The sequence below is a fragment of the Phoenix dactylifera genome, chromosome 4, assembly GCF_051530095.1.
Source record: "Phoenix dactylifera cultivar Ajwa chromosome 4, Ajwa_hap1_PhDact_Kaust_v1.1, whole genome shotgun sequence".
Taxonomy (NCBI): Eukaryota; Viridiplantae; Streptophyta; class Magnoliopsida; order Arecales; family Arecaceae; genus Phoenix; species Phoenix dactylifera.
In genome coordinates, this window is record NC_143193.1 from 37,310,346 (window position 1) to 37,322,972 (window position 12,627).

General features: G+C 49.6%; 31 non-coding genes and 4 pseudogenes across 31 annotated transcripts; all 35 read right to left on the reverse strand.

Moving 5' to 3' along the window:
• Positions 1–73: 73 nt before the first annotated feature.
• On the reverse strand, positions 74–192 carry LOC149762839 (5S ribosomal RNA). The gene has a single exon (XR_016410490.1). It is a non-coding gene; the product is annotated as a 5S ribosomal RNA (ribosomal RNA).
• Positions 193–440: 248 nt separating this feature from the next.
• On the reverse strand, positions 441–559 carry LOC149762840 (5S ribosomal RNA). The gene has a single exon (XR_016412207.1). It is a non-coding gene; the product is annotated as a 5S ribosomal RNA (ribosomal RNA).
• Positions 560–805: 246 nt separating this feature from the next.
• Positions 806–924, reverse strand: LOC149762841 (5S ribosomal RNA). The gene has a single exon (XR_016410491.1). It is a non-coding gene; the product is annotated as a 5S ribosomal RNA (ribosomal RNA).
• Positions 925–1,170: 246 nt separating this feature from the next.
• LOC149762842 (5S ribosomal RNA) lies at positions 1,171–1,289 on the reverse strand. The gene has a single exon (XR_016410492.1). It is a non-coding gene; the product is annotated as a 5S ribosomal RNA (ribosomal RNA).
• Positions 1,290–1,536: 247 nt separating this feature from the next.
• On the reverse strand, positions 1,537–1,655 carry LOC149762843 (5S ribosomal RNA). The gene has a single exon (XR_016407451.1). It is a non-coding gene; the product is annotated as a 5S ribosomal RNA (ribosomal RNA).
• A 246-nt stretch (positions 1,656–1,901) lies between these two features.
• On the reverse strand, positions 1,902–2,020 carry LOC149762844 (5S ribosomal RNA). Its single transcript, XR_016404895.1, has one exon. It is a non-coding gene; the product is annotated as a 5S ribosomal RNA (ribosomal RNA).
• Positions 2,021–2,266: 246 nt separating this feature from the next.
• Positions 2,267–2,385, reverse strand: LOC149762845 (5S ribosomal RNA). Its single transcript, XR_016408874.1, has one exon. It is a non-coding gene; the product is annotated as a 5S ribosomal RNA (ribosomal RNA).
• A 246-nt stretch (positions 2,386–2,631) lies between these two features.
• Positions 2,632–2,750, reverse strand: LOC149762846 (5S ribosomal RNA). Its single transcript, XR_016410493.1, has one exon. It is a non-coding gene; the product is annotated as a 5S ribosomal RNA (ribosomal RNA).
• A 246-nt stretch (positions 2,751–2,996) lies between these two features.
• Positions 2,997–3,115, reverse strand: LOC149762847 (5S ribosomal RNA). Its single transcript, XR_016412600.1, has one exon. It is a non-coding gene; the product is annotated as a 5S ribosomal RNA (ribosomal RNA).
• A 246-nt stretch (positions 3,116–3,361) lies between these two features.
• Positions 3,362–3,480, reverse strand: LOC149762848 (5S ribosomal RNA; annotated as a pseudogene).
• A 246-nt stretch (positions 3,481–3,726) lies between these two features.
• LOC149762849 (5S ribosomal RNA) lies at positions 3,727–3,845 on the reverse strand. Its single transcript, XR_016410494.1, has one exon. It is a non-coding gene; the product is annotated as a 5S ribosomal RNA (ribosomal RNA).
• Positions 3,846–4,093: 248 nt separating this feature from the next.
• LOC149762850 (5S ribosomal RNA) lies at positions 4,094–4,212 on the reverse strand. The gene has a single exon (XR_016412208.1). It is a non-coding gene; the product is annotated as a 5S ribosomal RNA (ribosomal RNA).
• A 246-nt stretch (positions 4,213–4,458) lies between these two features.
• On the reverse strand, positions 4,459–4,577 carry LOC149762851 (5S ribosomal RNA). Its single transcript, XR_016410495.1, has one exon. It is a non-coding gene; the product is annotated as a 5S ribosomal RNA (ribosomal RNA).
• A 246-nt stretch (positions 4,578–4,823) lies between these two features.
• LOC149762852 (5S ribosomal RNA) lies at positions 4,824–4,942 on the reverse strand. The gene has a single exon (XR_016410496.1). It is a non-coding gene; the product is annotated as a 5S ribosomal RNA (ribosomal RNA).
• Positions 4,943–5,189: 247 nt separating this feature from the next.
• LOC149762853 (5S ribosomal RNA) lies at positions 5,190–5,308 on the reverse strand. The gene has a single exon (XR_016407452.1). It is a non-coding gene; the product is annotated as a 5S ribosomal RNA (ribosomal RNA).
• Positions 5,309–5,554: 246 nt separating this feature from the next.
• On the reverse strand, positions 5,555–5,673 carry LOC149762854 (5S ribosomal RNA). Its single transcript, XR_016404896.1, has one exon. It is a non-coding gene; the product is annotated as a 5S ribosomal RNA (ribosomal RNA).
• Positions 5,674–5,919: 246 nt separating this feature from the next.
• On the reverse strand, positions 5,920–6,038 carry LOC149762855 (5S ribosomal RNA). Its single transcript, XR_016410497.1, has one exon. It is a non-coding gene; the product is annotated as a 5S ribosomal RNA (ribosomal RNA).
• A 246-nt stretch (positions 6,039–6,284) lies between these two features.
• Positions 6,285–6,403, reverse strand: LOC149762856 (5S ribosomal RNA). The gene has a single exon (XR_016410498.1). It is a non-coding gene; the product is annotated as a 5S ribosomal RNA (ribosomal RNA).
• Positions 6,404–6,647: 244 nt separating this feature from the next.
• On the reverse strand, positions 6,648–6,766 carry LOC149762857 (5S ribosomal RNA; annotated as a pseudogene).
• A 246-nt stretch (positions 6,767–7,012) lies between these two features.
• LOC149762858 (5S ribosomal RNA) lies at positions 7,013–7,131 on the reverse strand. The gene has a single exon (XR_016410499.1). It is a non-coding gene; the product is annotated as a 5S ribosomal RNA (ribosomal RNA).
• Positions 7,132–7,378: 247 nt separating this feature from the next.
• LOC149762859 (5S ribosomal RNA) lies at positions 7,379–7,497 on the reverse strand. Its single transcript, XR_016410501.1, has one exon. It is a non-coding gene; the product is annotated as a 5S ribosomal RNA (ribosomal RNA).
• A 246-nt stretch (positions 7,498–7,743) lies between these two features.
• Positions 7,744–7,862, reverse strand: LOC149762860 (5S ribosomal RNA). Its single transcript, XR_016410068.1, has one exon. It is a non-coding gene; the product is annotated as a 5S ribosomal RNA (ribosomal RNA).
• A 246-nt stretch (positions 7,863–8,108) lies between these two features.
• Positions 8,109–8,227, reverse strand: LOC149762861 (5S ribosomal RNA). Its single transcript, XR_016408953.1, has one exon. It is a non-coding gene; the product is annotated as a 5S ribosomal RNA (ribosomal RNA).
• A 246-nt stretch (positions 8,228–8,473) lies between these two features.
• Positions 8,474–8,592, reverse strand: LOC149762862 (5S ribosomal RNA). The gene has a single exon (XR_016410502.1). It is a non-coding gene; the product is annotated as a 5S ribosomal RNA (ribosomal RNA).
• Positions 8,593–8,839: 247 nt separating this feature from the next.
• LOC149762863 (5S ribosomal RNA) lies at positions 8,840–8,958 on the reverse strand. The gene has a single exon (XR_016403308.1). It is a non-coding gene; the product is annotated as a 5S ribosomal RNA (ribosomal RNA).
• Positions 8,959–9,204: 246 nt separating this feature from the next.
• On the reverse strand, positions 9,205–9,323 carry LOC149762864 (5S ribosomal RNA). Its single transcript, XR_016410503.1, has one exon. It is a non-coding gene; the product is annotated as a 5S ribosomal RNA (ribosomal RNA).
• Positions 9,324–9,569: 246 nt separating this feature from the next.
• Positions 9,570–9,688, reverse strand: LOC149762865 (5S ribosomal RNA; annotated as a pseudogene).
• Positions 9,689–9,934: 246 nt separating this feature from the next.
• Positions 9,935–10,053, reverse strand: LOC149762866 (5S ribosomal RNA). The gene has a single exon (XR_016410504.1). It is a non-coding gene; the product is annotated as a 5S ribosomal RNA (ribosomal RNA).
• Positions 10,054–10,299: 246 nt separating this feature from the next.
• LOC149762867 (5S ribosomal RNA) lies at positions 10,300–10,418 on the reverse strand. Its single transcript, XR_016408954.1, has one exon. It is a non-coding gene; the product is annotated as a 5S ribosomal RNA (ribosomal RNA).
• A 246-nt stretch (positions 10,419–10,664) lies between these two features.
• LOC149762868 (5S ribosomal RNA) lies at positions 10,665–10,783 on the reverse strand. The gene has a single exon (XR_016404428.1). It is a non-coding gene; the product is annotated as a 5S ribosomal RNA (ribosomal RNA).
• A 247-nt stretch (positions 10,784–11,030) lies between these two features.
• Positions 11,031–11,149, reverse strand: LOC149762869 (5S ribosomal RNA). Its single transcript, XR_016410505.1, has one exon. It is a non-coding gene; the product is annotated as a 5S ribosomal RNA (ribosomal RNA).
• Positions 11,150–11,395: 246 nt separating this feature from the next.
• On the reverse strand, positions 11,396–11,514 carry LOC149762870 (5S ribosomal RNA). The gene has a single exon (XR_016410506.1). It is a non-coding gene; the product is annotated as a 5S ribosomal RNA (ribosomal RNA).
• Positions 11,515–11,760: 246 nt separating this feature from the next.
• Positions 11,761–11,879, reverse strand: LOC149762871 (5S ribosomal RNA; annotated as a pseudogene).
• Positions 11,880–12,125: 246 nt separating this feature from the next.
• On the reverse strand, positions 12,126–12,244 carry LOC149762872 (5S ribosomal RNA). The gene has a single exon (XR_016410507.1). It is a non-coding gene; the product is annotated as a 5S ribosomal RNA (ribosomal RNA).
• A 247-nt stretch (positions 12,245–12,491) lies between these two features.
• Positions 12,492–12,610, reverse strand: LOC149762873 (5S ribosomal RNA). Its single transcript, XR_016410508.1, has one exon. It is a non-coding gene; the product is annotated as a 5S ribosomal RNA (ribosomal RNA).
• Positions 12,611–12,627: the final 17 nt, after the last annotated feature.

The window sequence follows — 12,627 nt, forward strand, 5'->3', positions numbered from 1 at the left end:
AGAGGAAAAGCCAAAAGCCGAAAAATTAAAAATAAATATTATCAAAAAATAAAAAAGCGGGCAAAAAATAAAAGGGGTGCAACACGAGGACTTCCCAGGGGGTCACCCATCCTAGTACTACTCTCGCCCAAGCACGCTTAACTGCGGAGTTCTGATGGGATCCGGTGCATTAGTGCTGGTATGATCGCACCCATGACATGCCCATCGAAACTCCCTTTTATGACAAAGCAGCAGACCTCGACGGCCCGAGACATTCGCGCCGCCGGGGCCGTTCTGGCGTAGGATTCAACGCGCTATTCCCGCTATGCGGCATGGCACCGCCAGTCTCCGGACTCAGTTTATTTTCGGGAGAAATAAATTATCCGAAGAGGAAAAGCCAAAAGCCGAAAAATTAAAAATAAATATTATCAAAAAATAAAAAAGTGGAGAAAAAAATAAAAAGGGTGCAACACGAGGACTTCCCAGGGGGTCACCCATCCTAGTACTACTCTCGCCCAAGCACGCTTAACTGCGGAGTTCTGATGGGATCCGGTGCATTAGTGCTGGTATGATCGCACCCATGACATGCCCTTCGAAACTCCCTTTTATGACAAAGCAGCAGACCTCGACGGCCCGAGACATTCGCGCTGCCGGGGCCGTTCTGGCGTAGGATTCAACGCGCTGTTCCGCTATGCGGCATGGCACCGCGAGTCTCCGGACTCAGTTTATTTTCGGGGGAAAAAAATTATCCGAAGAGGAAAAGCCAAAAGCCGAAAAATTAAAAATAAATATTATCAAAAAATAAAAAAGCGGGCAAAAAATAAAAGGGGTGCAACACGAGGACTTCCCAGGGGGTCACCCATCCTAGTACTACTCTCGCCCAAGCACGCTTAACTGCGGAGTTCTGATGGGATCCGGTGCATTAGTGCTGGTATGATCGCACCCATGACATGCCCATCGAAACACCCTTTTATGACAAAGCAGCAGACCTCGACGGCCCGAGACATTCGCGCTGCCGGGGCCGTTCTGGCGTAGGATTCAATGCGCTGTTCCGCTATGCGGCATGGCACCGCGAGTCTCCGGACTCAGTTTATTTTCGAGGAAAAAAAATTATCCGAAGAGGAAAAGCCAAAAGCCAAAAAATTAAAAATAAATGTTATCAAAAAAGAAAAAAGCGGGCAAAAAATAAAAGGGGTGCAACACGAGGACTTCCCAGGGGGTCACCCATCCTAGTACTACTCTCGCCCAAGCACGCTTAACTGCGGAGTTCTGATGGGATCCGGTGCATTAGTGCTGGTATGATCGCACCCATGATATGCCCTTCGAAACTCCCTTTTATGACAAAGCAGCAGACCTCGACGGCCCGAGACATTCGCGCTGCCGGGGCCGTTCTGGCGTAGGATTCAACGCGCTGGTCCCGCTATGCGGCATGGCACCGCCAGTCTCCGGACCCAGTTTATTGTCGGGGGAAAAAAATTATCCGAAGAGGAAAAGCCAAAAGCCAAAAAATTAAAAATAAATATTATCAAAAAATAAAAAAGCGGGCAAAAAATAAAAAGGGTGCAACATGAGGACTTCCCAGGGGGTCACCCATCCTAGTACTACTCTCGCCCAAGCACGCTTAACTGCGGAGTTCTGATAGGATCCGGTGCATTAGTGCTGGTATGATCGCACCCAAGACATGCCCTTCGAAACTCCCTTTTATGACAAAGTAGCAGACCTCGACGGCCCGAGACATTCGCGCTGCCGGGGCCGTTCTGGCGTAGGATTCAACATGCTGTTCCGCTATGCGGCATGGCACCGCCAGTCTCCGGACTCAGTTTATTTTCGGGGGAAAAAAATTATCCGAAGAGGAAAAGCCAAAAGCCGAAAAATAAAAAATAAATGTTATCAAAAAATAAAAAAGCGGGCAAAAAATAAAAGGGGTGCAACACGAGGACTTCCCAGGGGGTCACCAATCCTAGTACTACTCTCGCCCAAGCACGCTTAACTGCGGAGTTCTGATGGGATCCGGTGCATTAGTGCTGGTATGATCGCACCCATGACATGCCCTTCGAAACTCCCTTTTATGACAAAGCAGCAGACCTCGACGGCCCGAGACATTCGCGCTGCCGGGGCCGTTCTGGCGTAGGATTCAACGCGCTGTTCCGCTATGCGGCATGGCACCGCCAATCTCCGGACTCAGTTTATTTTCGGGGGAAAAAAATTATACGAAGAGGAAAAGCCAAAAGCCGAAAAATAAAAAATAAATGTTATCAAAAAATAAAAAAGCGGGCAAAAAATAAAAGGGGTGCAACACGAGGACTTCCCAGGGGGTCACCCATCCTAGTACTACTCTCGCCCAAGCACGCTTAACTGCAAAGTTCTGAAAGGATCCGGTGCATTAGTGCTGGTATGATCGCACCCAAGACATGCCCTTCGAAACTCCCTTTTATGACAAAGTAGCAGACCTCGACGGCCCGAGACATTCGCGCTGCCGGGGCCGTTCTGGCGTAGGATTCAACACGCTGTTCCGCTATGCGGCATGGCACCGCTAGTCTCCGGACTCAGTTTATTTTCGGGGGAAAAAAATTATCCGAAGAGGAAAAGCCAAAAGCCGAAAAATAAAAAATAAATGTTATCAAAAAATAAAAAAGCGGGCAAAAAATAAAAGGGGTGCAACACGAGGACTTCCCAGGGGGTCACCCATCCTAGTACTACTCTCGCCCAAGCACGCTTAACTGCGGAGTTCTGATGGGATCCGGTGCATTAGTGCTGGTATGATCGCACCCATGACATGCCCTTCGAAACTCCCTTTTATGACAAAGCAGCAGACCTCGACGGCCCGAGACATTCGCGCTGCCGGGGCCGTTCTGGCGTAGGATTCAACGCGCTGTTCCGCCATGCGGCATGGCACCGCCAGTCTCCGGACTCAGTTTATTTTCGGGGGAAAAAAATTATACGAAGAGGAAAAGCCAAAAGCCGAAAAATAAAAAATAAATGTTATCAAAAAATAAAAAAGCGGGCAAAAAATAAAAGGGGTGCAACACGAGGACTTCCCAGGGGGTCACCCATCATAGTACTACTCTCGCCCAAGCACGCTTAACTGCGGAGTTCTGATGGGATCCGGTGCATTAGTGCTGGTATGATCGCACCCATGACATGCCCTTCGAAACTCCCTTTTATGACAAAGCAGCAGACCTCGACGGCCCGAGACATTCGCGCTGCCGGGGCCGTTCTGGCGTAGGATTCAACGCGCTGTTCCGCTATGCAGCATGGCACCGCCAGTCTCCGGACTCAGTTTATTTTCGGGGGGAAAAAATTATCCGAAGAGGAAAAGTCAAAAGCCAAAAAATTAAAAATAAATATTATCAAAAAATAAAAAAGTGGGCAAAAAATAAAAAGGGTGCAACACGAGGACTTCCCAGGGGGTCACCCATCCTAGTACTTCTCTCGCCCAAGCACGCCTAACTGCGGAGTTATGATGGGATCCGGTGCATTAGTGCTGGTATGATCGCACCCATGACATGCCCTTCGAAACTCCCTTTTATGACAAAGCAGCAGACCGCGACGGCCCGAGACATTCGCGCTGCCGGGGCCGTTCTGGCGTAGGATTCAACGCGCTGTTCCGCTATGCGGCATGGCACCGCGAGTCTCCGGACTCAGTTTATTTTCGGGGGAAAAAAATTATCCGAAGAGGAAAAGCCAAAAGCCGAAAAATTAAAAATAAATATTATCAAAAAATAAAAAAGCGGGCAAAAAATAAAAGGGGTGCAACACGAGGACTTCCCAGGGGGTCACCCATCCTAGTACTACTCTCGCCCAAGCACGCTTAACTGCGGAGTTCTGATGGGATCCGGTGCATTAGTGCTGGTATGATCGCACCCATGACATGCCCATCGAAACTCCCTTTTATGACAAAGCAGCAGACCTCGACGGCCCGAGACATTCGCGCCGCCGGGGCCGTTCTGGCGTAGGATTCAACGCGCTATTCCCGCTATGCGGCATGGCACCGCCAGTCTCCGGACTCAGTTTATTTTCGGGAGAAATAAATTATCCGAAGAGGAAAAGCCAAAAGCCGAAAAATTAAAAATAAATATTATCAAAAAATAAAAAAGTGGAGAAAAAAATAAAAAGGGTGCAACACGAGGACTTCCCAGGGGGTCACCCATCCTAGTACTACTCTCGCCCAAGCACGCTTAACTGCGGAGTTCTGATGGGATCCGGTGCATTAGTGCTGGTATGATCGCACCCATGACATGCCCTTCGAAACTCCCTTTTATGACAAAGCAGCAGACCTCGACGGCCCGAGACATTCGCGCTGCCGGGGCCGTTCTGGCGTAGGATTCAACGCGCTGTTCCGCTATGCGGCATGGCACCGCGAGTCTCCGGACTCAGTTTATTTTCGGGGGAAAAAAATTATCCGAAGAGGAAAAGCCAAAAGCCGAAAAATTAAAAATAAATATTATCAAAAAATAAAAAAGCGGGCAAAAAATAAAAGGGGTGCAACACGAGGACTTCCCAGGGGGTCACCCATCCTAGTACTACTCTCGCCCAAGCACGCTTAACTGCGGAGTTCTGATGGGATCCGGTGCATTAGTGCTGGTATGATCGCACCCATGACATGCCCATCGAAACACCCTTTTATGACAAAGCAGCAGACCTCGACGGCCCGAGACATTCGCGCTGCCGGGGCCGTTCTGGCGTAGGATTCAATGCGCTGTTCCGCTATGCGGCATGGCACCGCGAGTCTCCGGACTCAGTTTATTTTCGAGGAAAAAAAATTATCCGAAGAGGAAAAGCCAAAAGCCAAAAAATTAAAAATAAATGTTATCAAAAAAGAAAAAAGCGGGCAAAAAATAAAAGGGGTGCAACACGAGGACTTCCCAGGGGGTCACCCATCCTAGTACTACTCTCGCCCAAGCACGCTTAACTGCGGAGTTCTGATGGGATCCGGTGCATTAGTGCTGGTATGATCGCACCCATGATATGCCCTTCGAAACTCCCTTTTATGACAAAGCAGCAGACCTCGACGGCCCGAGACATTCGCGCTGCCGGGGCCGTTCTGGCGTAGGATTCAACGCGCTGGTCCCGCTATGCGGCATGGCACCGCCAGTCTCCGGACCCAGTTTATTGTCGGGGGAAAAAAATTATCCGAAGAGGAAAAGCCAAAAGCCAAAAAATTAAAAATAAATATTATCAAAAAATAAAAAAGCGGGCAAAAAATAAAAAGGGTGCAACATGAGGACTTCCCAGGGGGTCACCCATCCTAGTACTACTCTCGCCCAAGCACGCTTAACTGCGGAGTTCTGATAGGATCCGGTGCATTAGTGCTGGTATGATCGCACCCAAGACATGCCCTTCGAAACTCCCTTTTATGACAAAGTAGCAGACCTCGACGGCCCGAGACATTCGCGCTGCCGGGGCCGTTCTGGCGTAGGATTCAACATGCTGTTCCGCTATGCGGCATGGCACCGCCAGTCTCCGGACTCAGTTTATTTTCGGGGGAAAAAAATTATCCGAAGAGGAAAAGCCAAAAGCCGAAAAATAAAAAATAAATGTTATCAAAAAATAAAAAAGCGGGCAAAAAATAAAAGGGGTGCAACACGAGGACTTCCCAGGGGGTCACCAATCCTAGTACTACTCTCGCCCAAGCACGCTTAACTGCGGAGTTCTGATGGGATCCGGTGCATTAGTGCTGGTATGATCGCACCCATGACATGCCCTTCGAAACTCCCTTTTATGACAAAGCAGCAGACCTCGACGGCCCGAGATATTCGCGCTGCCGGGGCCGTTCTGGCGTAGGATTCAATGCGCTGTTCCGCTATGCGGCATGGCACCGCCAGTCTCCGGACTCAGTTTATTTTCGGGGGAAAAAAATTATCCGAAGAGGAAAAGCCAAAAGCCGAAAAATAAAAAATAAATGTTATCAAAAAATAAAAAAGCGGGCAAAAAATAAAAGGGGTGCAACACGAGGACTTCCCAGGGGGTCACCCATCCTAGTACTACTCTCGCCCAAGCACGCTTAACTGCGGAGTTCTGATGGGATCCGGTGCATTAGTGCTGGTATGATCGCACCCATGACATGCCCTTCGAAACTCCCTTTTACGACAAAGCAGCAGACCTCGACGGCCCGAGACATTCGCGCTGCCGGGGCCGTTCTGGCGTAGGATTCAACGCGCTGTTCCGCTATGCGGCATGGCACCGCGAGTCTCCGGACTCAGTTTATTTTCGGGGGAAAAAAATTATCCGAAGAGGAAAAGCCAAAAGCCGAAAAATAAAAAATAAATGTTATCAAAAAATAAAAAAGCGGGCAAAAAATAAAAGGGGTGCAACACGAGGACTTCCCAGGGGGTCACCCATCCTAGTACTACTCTCGCCCAAGCACGCTTAACTGCGGAGTTCTGATGGGATCCGGTGCATTAGTGCTGGTATGATCGCACCCATGACATGCCCTTCGAAACTCCCTTTTATGACAAAGCAGCAGACCTCGACGGCCCGAGACATTCGCGCTGCCGGGGCCGTTCTGGCGTAGGATTCAACGCGCTGTTCCGCTATGCGGCATGGCACCGCCAGTCTCCGGACTCAGTTTATTTTCGGGGGGAAAAAATTATCCGAAGAGGAAAAGCCAAAAGCCAAAAAATTAAAAATAAATATTATCAAAAAAAAAAAGCGGGCAAAAAATAAAAAGGGTGCAACACGAGGACTTCCCAGTGGGTCACCCATCCTAGTACTTCTCTCGCCCAAGCACGCCTAACTGCGGAGTTATGATGGGATCCGGTGCATTAGTGCTGGTATGATCGCACCCATGACATGCCCTTCGAAACTCCCTTTTATGACAAAGCAGCAGACCGCGACGGCCCGAGACATTCGCGCTGCCGGGGCCGTTCTGGCGTAGGATTCAACGCGCTGTTCCACTATGCGGCATGGCACCGCGAGTCTCCGGACTCAGTTTATTTTCGGGGGAAAAAAATTATCCGAAGAGGAAAAGCCAAAAGCCGAAAAATTAAAAATAAATATTATCAAAAAATAAAAAAGCGGGCAAAAAATAAAAGGGGTGCAACACGAGGACTTCCCAGGGGGTCACCCATCCTAGTACTACTCTCGCCCAAGCACGCTTAACTGCGGAGTTCTGATGGGATCCGGTGCATTAGTGCTGGTATGATCGCACCCATGACATGCCCATCGAAACTCCCTTTTATGACAAAGCAGCAGACCTCGACGGCCCGAGACATTCGCGCCGCCGGGGCCGTTCTGGCGTAGGATTCAACGCGCTATTCCCGCTATGCGGCATGGCACCGCCAGTCTCCGGACTCAGTTTATTTTCGGGGGAAAAAAATTATCCGAAGAGGAAAAGCCAAAAGCCGAAAAATAAAAAATAAATGTTATCAAAAAATAAAAAAGCGGGCAAAAAATAAAAGGGGTGCAACACGAGGACTTCCCAGGGGGTCACCCATCCTAGTACTACTCTCGCCCAAGCACGCTTAACTGCGGAGTTCTGATGGGATCCGGTGCATTAGTGCTGGTATGATCGCACCCATGACATGCCCTTCGAAACTCCCTTTTATGACAAAGCAGCAGACCTCGACGGCCCGAGACATTCGCGCTGCCGGGGCCGTTCTGGCGTAGGATTCAACGCGCTGTTCCGCTATGCGGCATGGCACCGCCAGTCTCCGGACTCAGTTTATTTTCGGGGGAAAAAAATTATCCGAAGAGGAAAAGCCAAAAGCCGAAAAATAAAAAATAAATGTTATCAAAAAATAAAAAAGCGGGCAAAAAATAAAAGGGGTGCAACACGAGGATTTCCCAGGGGGTCACCCATCCTAGTACTACTCTCGCCCAAGCACGCTTAACTGCGGAGTTCTGATGGGATCCGGTGCATTAGTGCTGGTATGATCGCACCCATGACATGCCCTTCGAAACTCCCTTTTATGACAAAGCAGCAGACCTCGACGGCCCGAGACATTCGCGCTGCCGGGGCCGTTCTGGCGTAGGATTCAACGCGCTGTTCCGCTATGCGGCATGGCACCGCCAGTCTCCGGACTCAGTTTATTTTCGGGGGGAAAAAATTATCCGAAGAGGAAAAGCCAAAAGCCAAAAAATTAAAAATAAATATTATCAAAAAATAAAAAAGCGGGCAAAAAATAAAAAGGGTGCAACACGAGGACTTCCCAGGGGGTCACCCATCCTAGTACTTCTCCCGCCCAAGCACGCCTAACTGCGGAGTTATGATGGGATCCGGTGCATTAGTGCTGGTATGATCGCACCCATGACATGCCCTTCGAAACTCCCTTTTATGACAAAGCAGCAGACCGCGACGGCCCGAGACATTCGCGCTGCCGGGGCCGTTCTGGCGTAGGATTCAACGCGCTGTTCCGCTATGCGGCATGGCACCGCGAGTCTCCGGACTCAGCTTATTTTCGGGGGAAAAAAATTATCCGAAGAGGAAAAGCCAAAAGCCGAAAAATTAAAAATAAATATTATCAAAAAATAAAAAAGCGGGCAAAAAATAAAAGGGGTGCAACACGAGGACTTCCCAGGGGGTCACCCATCCTAGTACTACTCTCGCCCAAGCACGCTTAACTGCGGAGTTCTGATGGGATCCGGTGCATTAGTGCTGGTATGATCGCACCCATGACATGCCCATCGAAACTCCCTTTTATGACAAAGCAGCAGACCTCGACGGCCCGAGACATTCGCGCCGCCGGGGCCGTTCTGGCGTAGGATTCAACGCGCTATTCCCGCTATGCGGCATGGCACCGCCAGTCTCCGGACTCAGTTTATTTTCGGGGGAAAAAAATTATCCGAAGAGGAAAAGCCAAAAGCCGAAAAATAAAAAATAAATGTTATCAAAAAATAAAAAAGCGGGCAAAAAATAAAAGGGGTGCAACACGAGGACTTCCCAGGGGGTCACCCATCCTAGTACTACTCTCGCCTAAGCACGCTTAACTGCGGAGTTCTGATGGGATCCGGTGCATTAGTGCTGGTATGATCGCACCCATGACATGCCCTTCGAAACTCCCTTTTATGACAAAGCAGCAGACCTCGACGGCCCGAGACATTCGCGCTGCCGGGGCCGTTCTGGCGTAGGATTCAACGCGCTGTTCCGCTATGCGGCATGGCACCGCCAGTCTCCGGACTCAGTTTATTTTCGGGGGAAAAAAATTATCCGAAGAGGAAAAGCCAAAAGCCGAAAAATAAAAAATAAATGTTATCAAAAAATAAAAAAGCGGGCAAAAAATAAAAGGGGTGCAACACGAGGACTTCCCAGGGGGTCACCCATCCTAGTACTACTCTCGCCCAAGCACGCTTAACTGCGGAGTTCTGATGGGATCCGGTGCATTAGTGCTGGTATGATCGCACCCATGACATGCCCTTCGAAACTCCCTTTTATGACAAAGCAGCAGACCTCGACGGCCCGAGACATTCGCGCTGCCGGGGCCGTTCTGGCGTAGGATTCAACGCGCTGTTCCGCTATGCGGCATGGCACCGCCAGTCTCCGGACTCAGTTTATTTTCGGGGGGAAAAAATTATCCGAAGAGGAAAAGCCAAAAGCCAAAAAATTTAAAATAAATATTATCAAAAAATAAAAAAGCGGGCAAAAAATAAAAAGGGTGCAACACGAGGACTTCCCAGGGGGTCACCCATCCTAGTACTTCTCTCGCCCAAGCACGCCTAACTGCGGAGTTATGATGGGATCCGGTGCATTAGTGCTGGTATGATCGCACCCATGACATGCCCTTCGAAATTCCCTTTTATGACAAAGCAGCAGACCGCTACGGCCCGAGACATTCGCGCTGCCGGGGCCGTTCTGGCGTAGGATTCAACGCGCTGTTCCGCTATGCGGCATGGCACCGCGAGTCTCCGGACTCAGTTTATTTTCGGGGGAAAAAAATTATCCGAAGAGGAAAAGCCAAAAGCCGAAAAATTAAAATTAAATATTATCAAAAAATAAAAAAGCGGGCAAAAAATAAAAGGGGTGCAACACGAGGACTTCCCAGGGGGTCACCCATCCTAGTACTACTCTCGCCCAAGCACGCTTAACTGCGGAGTTCTGATGGGATCCGGTGCATTAGTGCTGGTATGATCGCACCCATGACATGCCCTTCGAAACTCCCTTTTATGACAAAGCAGCAGACCTCGACGGCCCGAGACATTCGCGCTGCCGGGGCCGTTCTGGCGTAGGATTCAACGCGCTGTTCCGCTATGCGGCATGGCACCGCCAGTCTCCGGACTCAGTTTATTTTCGGGGGGAAAAAATTATCCGAAGAGGAAAAGCCAAAAGCCAAAAAATTAAAAATAAATATTATCAAAAAATAAAAAAGCGGGCAAAAAATAAAAAGGGTGCAACACGAGGACTTCCCAGGGGGTCACCCATCCTAGTACTTCTCCCGCCCAAGCACGCCTAACTGCGGAGTTATGATGGGATCCGGTGCATTAGTGCTGGTATGATCGCACCCATGACATGCCCTTCGAAACTCCCTTTTATGACAAAGCAGCAGACCGCGACGGCCCGAGACATTCGCGCTGCCGGGGCCGTTCTGGCGTAGGATTCAACGCGCTGTTCCGCTATGCGGCATGGCACCGCGAGTCTCCGGACTCAGCTTATTTTCGGGGGAAAAAAATTATCCGAAGAGGAAAAGCCAAAAGCCGAAAAATTAAAAATAAATATTATCAAAAAATAAAAAAGCGGGCAAAAAATAAAAGGGGTGCAACACGAGGACTTCCCAGGGGGTCACCCATCCTAGTGCTACTCTCGCCCAAGCACGCTTAACTGCGGAGTTCTGATGGGATCCGGTGCATTAGTGCTGGTATGATCGCACCCATGACATGCCCATCGAAACTCCCTTTTATGACAAAGCAGCAGACCTCGACGGCCCGAGACATTCGCGCCGCCGGGGCCGTTCTGGCGTAGGATTCAACGCGCTATTCCCGCTATGCGGCATGGCACCGCCAGTCTCCGGACTCAGTTTATTTTCGGGGGAAAAAAATTATCCGAAGAGGAAAAGCCAAAAGCCGAAAAATAAAAAATAAATGTTATCAAAAAATAAAAAAGCGGGCAAAAAATAAAAGGGGTGCAACACGAGGACTTCCCAGGGGGTCACCCATCCTAGTACTACTCTCGCCCAAGCACGCTTAACTGCGGAGTTCTGATGGGATCCGGTGCATTAGTGCTGGTATGATCGCACCCATGACATGCCCTTCGAAACTCCCTTTTATGACAAAGCAGCAGACCTCGACGGCCCGAGACATTCGCGCTGCCGGGGCCGTTCTGGCGTAGGATTCAACGCGCTGTTCCGCTATGCGGCATGGCACCGCCAGTCTCCGGACTCAGTTTATTTTCGGGGGAAAAAAATTATCCGAAGAGGAAAAGCCAAAAGCCGAAAAATAAAAAATAAATGTTATCAAAAAATAAAAAAGCGGGCAAAAAATAAAAGGGGTGCAACACGAGGACTTCCCAGGGGGTCACCCATCCTAGTACTACTCTCGCCCAAGCACGCTTAACTGCGGAGTTCTGATGGGATCCGGTGCATTAGTGCTGGTATGATCGCACCCATGACATGCCCTTCGAAACTCCCTTTTATGACAAAGCAGCAGACCTCGACGGCCCGAGACATTCGCGCTGCCGGGGCCGTTCTGGCGTAGGATTCAACGCGCTGTTCCGCTATGCGGCATGGCACCGCCAGTCTCCGGACTCAGTTTATTTTCGGGGGGAAAAAATTATCCGAAGAGGAAAAGCCAAAAGCCAAAAAATTAAGAATAAATATTATCAAAAAATAAAAAAGCGGGCAAAAAATAAAAAGGGTGCAACACGAGGACTTCCCAGGGGGTCACCCATCCTAGTACTTCTCTCGCCCAAGCACGCCTAACTGCGGAGTTATGATGGGATCCGGTGCATTAGTGCTGGTATGATCGCACCCATGACATGCCCTTCGAAACTCCCTTTTATGACAAAGCAGCAGACCGCGACGGCCCGAGACATTCGCGCTGCCGGGGCCGTTCTGGCGTAGGATTCAACGCGCTGTTCCGCTATGCGGCATGGCACCGCGAGTCTCCGGACTCAGTTTATTTTCGGGGGAAAAAAATTATCCGAAGAGGAAAAGCCAAAAGCCGAAAAATTAAAATTAAATATTATCAAAAAATAAAAAAGCGGGCAAAAAATAAAAGGGGTGCAACACGAGGACTTCCCAGGGGGTCACCCATCCTAGTACTACTCTCGCCCAAGCACGCTTAACTGCGGAGTTCTGATGGGATCCGGTGCATTAGTGCTGGTATGATCGCACCCATGACATGCCCATCGAAACTCCCTTTTATGACAAAGCAGCAGACCTCGACGGCCCGAGACATTCGCGCCGCCGGGGCCGTTCTGGCGTAGGATTCAACGCGCTATTCCCGCTATGCGGCATGGCACCGCCAGTCTCCGGACTCAGTTTATTTTCGGGGGAAAAAAATTATCCGAAGAGGAAAAGCCAAAAGCCGAAAAATAAAAAATAAATGTTATCAAAAAATAAAAAAGCGGGCAAAAAATAAAAGGGGTGCAACACGAGGACTTCCCAGGGGGTCACCCATCCTAGTACTACTCTCGCCCAAGCACGCTTAACTGCGGAGTTCTGATGGGATCCGGTGCATTAGTGCTGGTATGATCGCACCCATGACATGCCCTTCGAA